Source organism: Salvelinus sp. IW2-2015, linkage group LG7 (assembly GCF_002910315.2).
Source record: "Salvelinus sp. IW2-2015 linkage group LG7, ASM291031v2, whole genome shotgun sequence".
In the NCBI taxonomy this organism is placed as follows: domain Eukaryota; kingdom Metazoa; phylum Chordata; class Actinopteri; order Salmoniformes; family Salmonidae; genus Salvelinus; species Salvelinus sp. IW2-2015.
The window spans coordinates 32178291-32185091 of record NC_036847.1 but is presented as its reverse complement, the minus strand read 5'-3'; the positions used below and the strand labels follow the sequence as shown (position 1 = coordinate 32185091).

The following is a 6801-nucleotide window of genomic DNA, read 5'->3' as shown; positions in this document are numbered from 1 at the left end:
AAGCAACACTGCTTGACAATAAAATGTTCACATGCTGTTGTGCAAATGGAATAGACAAAAGGTGGAAATTATAGGCAATTAGCAAGACACCCCCAAAAAGGAGTGATTCTGCAGTGGTGACCACAGACCATCCAATTCCTATGCGTTCCTGGCTGATTTTTGGTCACTTTTGAATGCTGGCGGTGCTCTCACTCTAGTGGTAGCATGAGACGGAGTCTACAACCCACCACAAGTGGCTCAGGTAGTGCAGTTCATCCAGGATGGCACATCAATGCGAGCTGTGGCAAGAAGGTTTGCTGTGTCTGTCAGCGTAGTGTCCAGAGCATGGAGGCGCTACCAGGAGACAGGCCAGTACATCAGGAGACGTGGAGGAGGCCGTAGGAGGGCAACAACCCAGGCAGCAGGACCGCTACCTCCGCCTTTGTGCAAGGAGGTGCACTTGGCCAGAGACCCTGCAAAATGACCTCCAGCAGGCCACAAAATGTGCATGTGTCTGCTCAACGTGTCATTGAAACAGACTCCATGAGGTGGTATGAGGGCCCGACGTCCACAGGTGGGGGTTGTGCTTGCAGCCCAGCAGCCGTGCAGACGTTTGGCATTTGGCCAGAGAAACCCAAGATTGGCAAATTCGCCACTGGGCGCCCTGTGCTCTTCACAGATGAAAGCAGGTTCACCACTGAGGCACATGAGCACATGAGCACAATGTGACAGAACGTGACAGAGTCTGGAGACGCCGTGGAGAATGTTCTGCTGCCTGCAACATCCTCCAGCATGACCGGTTTTGGCGTGGGTCAGTCATGGTGTGGGGTGGCATTTCTTTGTGGGGCCGCACAGCCCTCCATGTGCTCGCCAGAGGTAGCCTGACTGCCATTAGGTACTGAGATCGCGTTTGCAAAATAAATAAATGAATACATTTAAGTAAATGTTTGAAAAGTATGAGAACAGTCATAATTTACACACATAGAAAGGTACCCATGATATTTAATTTCCAGATGAAAAAATGCAAATGTGAAAAAATTGGCATTTAGCATGCTTTGGTCTTTTAATTAAGAACCTGCTGTATGTAAAAATATTGTGCTATAGCTTGGAAAATAAATCCATGTGACTCTGGATGACAACATAAATGATGTTTTGTTTCCAACATTAGGGCCGTTTAACTAAAGAAGTTAAACCGGCTTTTGTTGTTTTCTTTCTTCCATTGATGCTAATGAGTATTGCGATACTGATATGTCCTGCCCCTAAAGAGCAGTACAATATGAAAGACCCCAGAACAAAATAACACTCTTCCATAATGAAACATTCATGTATTCACTGTTAATAATTCAAGCCTTGGATGAATGCTGCTGTATCTTCAGTTACAACAGCAGGTTATGATGAATGCTGCTGTATCTTCAGTTACAACAGCAGGTTATGATGAATGCTGCTGTATCTTCAGCTACAACAGCAGGTTATGATGAATGCTGCTGTATCTTTAGTTACAACAGCAGGTTATGATGATGCTGCTGTAATCTTAGTTACGCTTCCTAAGTGGACAGTTTGATTTCACAGAAGTGTGATTGACTTGGAGTTACATTGTGTTGTTTAAGTGTTCCCTTTATTTTTTTGAGCAGTGTAGTTGAAACAAATGGATTCTTTGAAAATGTATTTATTTACGTATCGATACTTTATTACATGAAACTGTTTAAAACCCAATCGGGATTCTTTTTCTATTGCAGTTCTGTTGTTTGGGGTGGATATATAGCATTTTGCCACAAAACATGATTATTTGTCAATCTAAAATAAAATTACCTTGGTAATCATTGGTGTCTTTTCACTAGCCCATGTCATGGTAAGATTAACAAATTATAGCTCCGGCTCTTTCACAAGATGTGTTTTCATTTGTGTAAATTTACAAACATTTCTGAAAATGGCTAGATCGCGTTTTGAAATTAAACTTAATTTAGACATTACAGAAATAGAGGTGGAGAGAAAGGCAGGAGGAGATAAAGTAGCATAGATGGTTGTGGGGATTGAACTTTTGACCTTCAGCACTATGATGTGATTTGTGTTACAACTATATCAATTTCAATCACTCACTCGTCTCCTTTCCTTATTTCCTCTCCTTATTTCCCTGTCCCCTGCAGTCCCTTCTCAGTATCCCCGGCTCACCGTTTCTGTCGAGGCACAACAGCAAGAGCAGCATCTTCAGCTTCAAGGCCGTGGGCTCGGAGAACGAGTTCGCCGACGACGAGCACAGCATGGTGGAGGAGTGCGAGGAGAGGCTGGGCCCCCGGTTCAGCCCGTACCGGCGGTGCAGCTACACCGGCTACCACCACGGTGGTGGGAAGAGGAACTCCACGGTGGACTGCAACGGCGTGGTGTCTCTGATCAGTCCGGGGACCGGCGGACGGCTTCTGCCTGAGGTGAAAATAGATAAGGCATCTGGTGACGACAGTGTAAGGAAGTCAATAAGTAACTCAGACCCGTCTAGGCATGGCCCCCTCTTTCTCTATCTTACTCTCTCTCTATCCCTCTCTCTTTCTCTATCTTACTCTATCTTTCTCTATCTTACCCTCGCTCTCTCTTTCTCTATGTTATTCTCTCTCTCTCCTTATCTTACTCTCTCCTTACTCTCTCCTTATCTTATTCTCTCTCTTTCTCTCTCTCTGCCTCTCCCTCTGTCTTATTCTCTCTTTTTCTCTATCTTATTCTCTCTTTCTTTCTCTCTCTCTGATTCTATCTCTCTTCTCGACGTTCTTCTTTGCAAGTCCGTATGTCTGCGCTATCTGCGCTCGCTCTCCTCCCCTGCTACCTAGTATGTAGTGTATGCTATGCTGCATCCCACCACCAGCCAAAGAAGCAAAATAGAGAAACTAGTTCATCAGAAAAAAAGGTTGTTATTGTTACTTTATAACTGGGTTTTTCAGTGACTACCAGCATACTGTTGTTTTATATCTCAACGTTTTAATATCCTCACGCCAAACAGTGTGACGTTACATTGACATTAAAGGGATAGTTCGAGATTTTGGCAATTAAGCCCTTGCTCCTGTAGACTACCAGCCATTGCGCTAACATTAGTATTGGCTCTAGAAACTACCTTCAACTTCCTTGAAACTGCACACAGGGACATACAAATGGTATCCATGAGTTTATCTGACTCTGGGTTAATAGAAAAGGGTTTAATTGCCAAAATCTTGAACTAGTCCTTTAACATTGTACTAATTTAGCAAACTCTCTTATCTTAGGGCGACATTCAACTAAAATACAGTAGGTAAAAACAACCACATATCACAGTCATTGTAAGTAAAAACCCTTCAAAATAGCCAAAAATAGTCCCTTTCTTTTCAAACAATACGCTGTGAACAAACCAAACAGAAAAGTCAAACCAATGTTTCTCTTTTGCTAGTAAGCAGCATGGCAGTTTGACCTGGCCCTTCTACAGGTCTTGTACAGTGTTTTTAACTTAGCCAGCATGATAACAACTAATCTAGTGACTATGGTATCTAACCTATCCTCTCCTTCTCTTTACTTGGCGCATGCTCAATGCATGCCGACTGGAACGGACCTCAATAATCCCAATAATGTTGCCCCTAATGTTCTCTACGGGAACCAGACTACTCTTCCCTCTACGTTCTCTTCAAATGCTACAGAATTTGTTACAGGACTTGAAGGTGATATTCTAGGGTCAAAAAAGTACTAATTCTGGAGACGTTAAGGATAGGAGAATGGTTAGAGGGGTGAAATATAGTGGCAGGATTGGCACATTTGGCAGGGGGACATTTAGGTTGGTTCAGGAGTAATGGTTGGATCAGAGATAAGGTAAGTCAGACTGAATAATGTACATACATACACACACATACAAAACACTTCCGTGCTCAATTTCTGAATATTCAAATATTCAAGTTTTATGTAATCACAATAAGGTCAAATTTCCCTATACCGCTGCTCTCACTCTGGCTGTGAAAGACCTGCATGTTTCTAGACACAATATACTCTCCCTACCATCAGTATCCATCGACAACAAGACAAATACATTACTACCCTGTGTGGCAACCAAAAATTTACCAATTTACAGTTTATCCCACCCTTCTTTCCAATCCAATCTTGTTACAAGTGCACTTCCCTCCCTGGCCAGCGATGGCGCTGTGTGGTGGTGTTCATGGTTTGACTACCATTAGTGCTTGATTCTTCTTCTTCCTCCTGGCAGCCCACTACTGAGGTTGAGGTGAAGAAGAAGCTGTCTGGTTCCCTGATGGTGTCTATGGACCAGCTCAATACCTCCTTCGGAAGGAAAGAGCGGACCAACAGTGTCATGAGCGTCATCACCAACACACTAGACTGTCAGTTGAAAGGCGAACAGAGCAATAAAGAGGGAAAATTGGAGCTGAAAGGTGTAGGGACGAATGTCAGTAGATAGTTAGTAAGGTAGGGTGTGTAAAGTATATGTTTGGTGTAGGTAGATGCATATATGTTGATCGTGTAGGGAGATGTACTGTTATGTAATGAGATGTAATAGTTAGGGATGTAGTGTAGGGAGATTGTATAGTTAGTGTAGGGAGATGTATAGTAATGAGTTTAGTTAGGTAGGGAGATGTATATTAGTGTAGGGAGGATGTATAGGGTTAGTGGTAGGGAGATGTATAGTTAGTGTAGGGGAGATGTATAGTTAGTGTAGGGAGATGTATAGTTAGTGTAGGGGAATGTATAGTTAGTGTAGGGAGATGTAGAGTTAGTGTGGGAGATTGTATAGTTAGTGTAGGAGATGTATAGTTAGTGTAGGTAGATGTATAGGTTAGTGTAGGGAGTAAGAGTGGTATAGTTAGTGTAGGAGATGTATAGTTAAGGGTTGATATGGTGGGGGGATGATATAGTTAGTGGTAGGGAGATGGTATAGGGTTGGTGTAGGAGATGAATGGTAGTAGTGTAAGTGTGGAGATGTATAGTTTGGAGTGGTAGGTAGTGTATTAGTTAGTGTAGGGAGATGTATTAGTTAAGTGGTAGGAGATGTAAGGGTTAGTGTAGGGAGATTATAGTTAGGTGTAGGGAGATGTATAGTTAGTGATAGGTGAGATGTATAGATATAGTGAAGGATAGGGAGGAGGTAATAGTTAGTAGTGTAGGGGAGATGTATAGTTGTGTAGGGGAGAGGTATGTTTAAGGGAGATGTATTAGTTAGTGGGGTAGGGGTGATAGATATTAGTTAGGTAAGGAGATGTATATTTAAGTGTAAGGTGGAGGGTGAATGTTAGTTAGTGTAGGGAGATTATAGTTAGTGTAGGAGATGATAGTTTAGTGTAGAGGTGATGTATAGTTAGTGTAGGGAGATGTATAGTTAGTGTAGGGAGATGATAGTTAGTGTAGGGAGATGTATAGTTAGTGTAGGGAATGTATAGTTAGTGTAGGGAGATGTATAGTTAGTGGTAGGGAGATGTATAGTTGTGTGTAGGAGATGTAAGTTAGTGTAGGGAGATGTATAGTTAGTTCGAGTGGCACGCAGTGGAGAAGGAGAATGTGGAGGCATAGGAAGGAAATGGAGCGGTAGGAAAGATGAGCGGTAGGAAAGAAATGGAGACACCAGCGACAGGACATGGAGGACCAGAGGAAGGAAGTAGAAATGGGAGGACTTAGGAAAGAGTGTAAATGGGGAGGATGTATGCAGTTTGAGTGTAGTTAGTATCTGGTATAGTTATTTAGCTGTAGGAGGGAATGTAAGTAGTTATGGGAGATGTAGTATTAGTTAGTTAGTGTCATGGGAGGAGGTACGTAGTAGATGTGTATAGTTAGGTGAGTACGGAGATGTCATAGTATGTGGGATAGGGGTGGTGGTATATAAGGGGGGAGATGTATAGGGTTAAACGTGTAGGGAGATGTATAGTTAGTGTAGGGAGAATGTATAGTTAGTGTAGGGAGATGTATAGTTAGTGGTAGGTGATGTATAGTTAGTGTAGGGAGATGTATATGAGTTACAGTGAGGGGAGTGTATGATTAGGTGTATTAGGGAGATTATAGTTAGTAGTAGGGAGAAGTTAGTTGTAGAGGATGATGTAGGGAGATGTATGTAGTTGTAAAGAGGGAGATTATAGTTAGTGTAGGGAGATGTATAGTTATGTAGGGAATATATAGTTAGTGTGGGATGTTATAGTTAGTGTAGGGAGATGTATAGTTAGTGTAGGGATGGATAGTTAGTGTAGTGTTAGAGATGTATAGTTTAGTGTAGGGAAGTATAGTTAGTGTAGGTAGTGTGTAGTTAGTGTAGGGAGATGTAATTATTATGTAGAGGAGATGTATAGTTAGTGTAGGGAGATGTATAGTTAGTGTAGGAGATGTATAGTTAGATGTAGGATATGTATATTAGTGTATGGGAGATTGTATAGTTATAGTGTTCGGAGATGTATATTTAGTGTAGGGAGTGTATAGTTGTGTAGGGAGATAGTATAGTTTAGTGTAGGGAAGATGTTAGTTAGTGTAGGGAGATGTATATTTAGTGTAGGGAATGTATGTTAGTGTGGGAGATGTTATATTTAGTTGTAGGGGATATGATGTTGTGTAGGGAGATGTATTTATGTAGGGAGATGTATATTAGTGTACGGAGATGTATATTTAGTGTAGGAGATGTATAGTTAGGTGTAGGGAGATGTATAAGTTAGTGTAGGAGAAAATGTAATGTATGTTAGGAGATGTTAGTTAGGTAGGGAGATGTATAGTTAGTGTAGAGATGTATAGTTAGTTGTAGGGCGATGTATAGTAAGTGTAGGGAGATGATAGTTAGTGGTGGAATGTATAGTTTAGTGTAGGGAGATGTATAGTATAGAGGAGTCTCGC

General features: G+C 41.8%; 1 pseudogene; it reads left to right on the top strand.

Annotated features, from left to right (window-relative positions):
• Positions 1-6801, top strand: part of LOC111966143 (sodium channel protein type 8 subunit alpha-like) — a 125413-nt pseudogene that overhangs the window by 56674 nt on the left and 61938 nt on the right.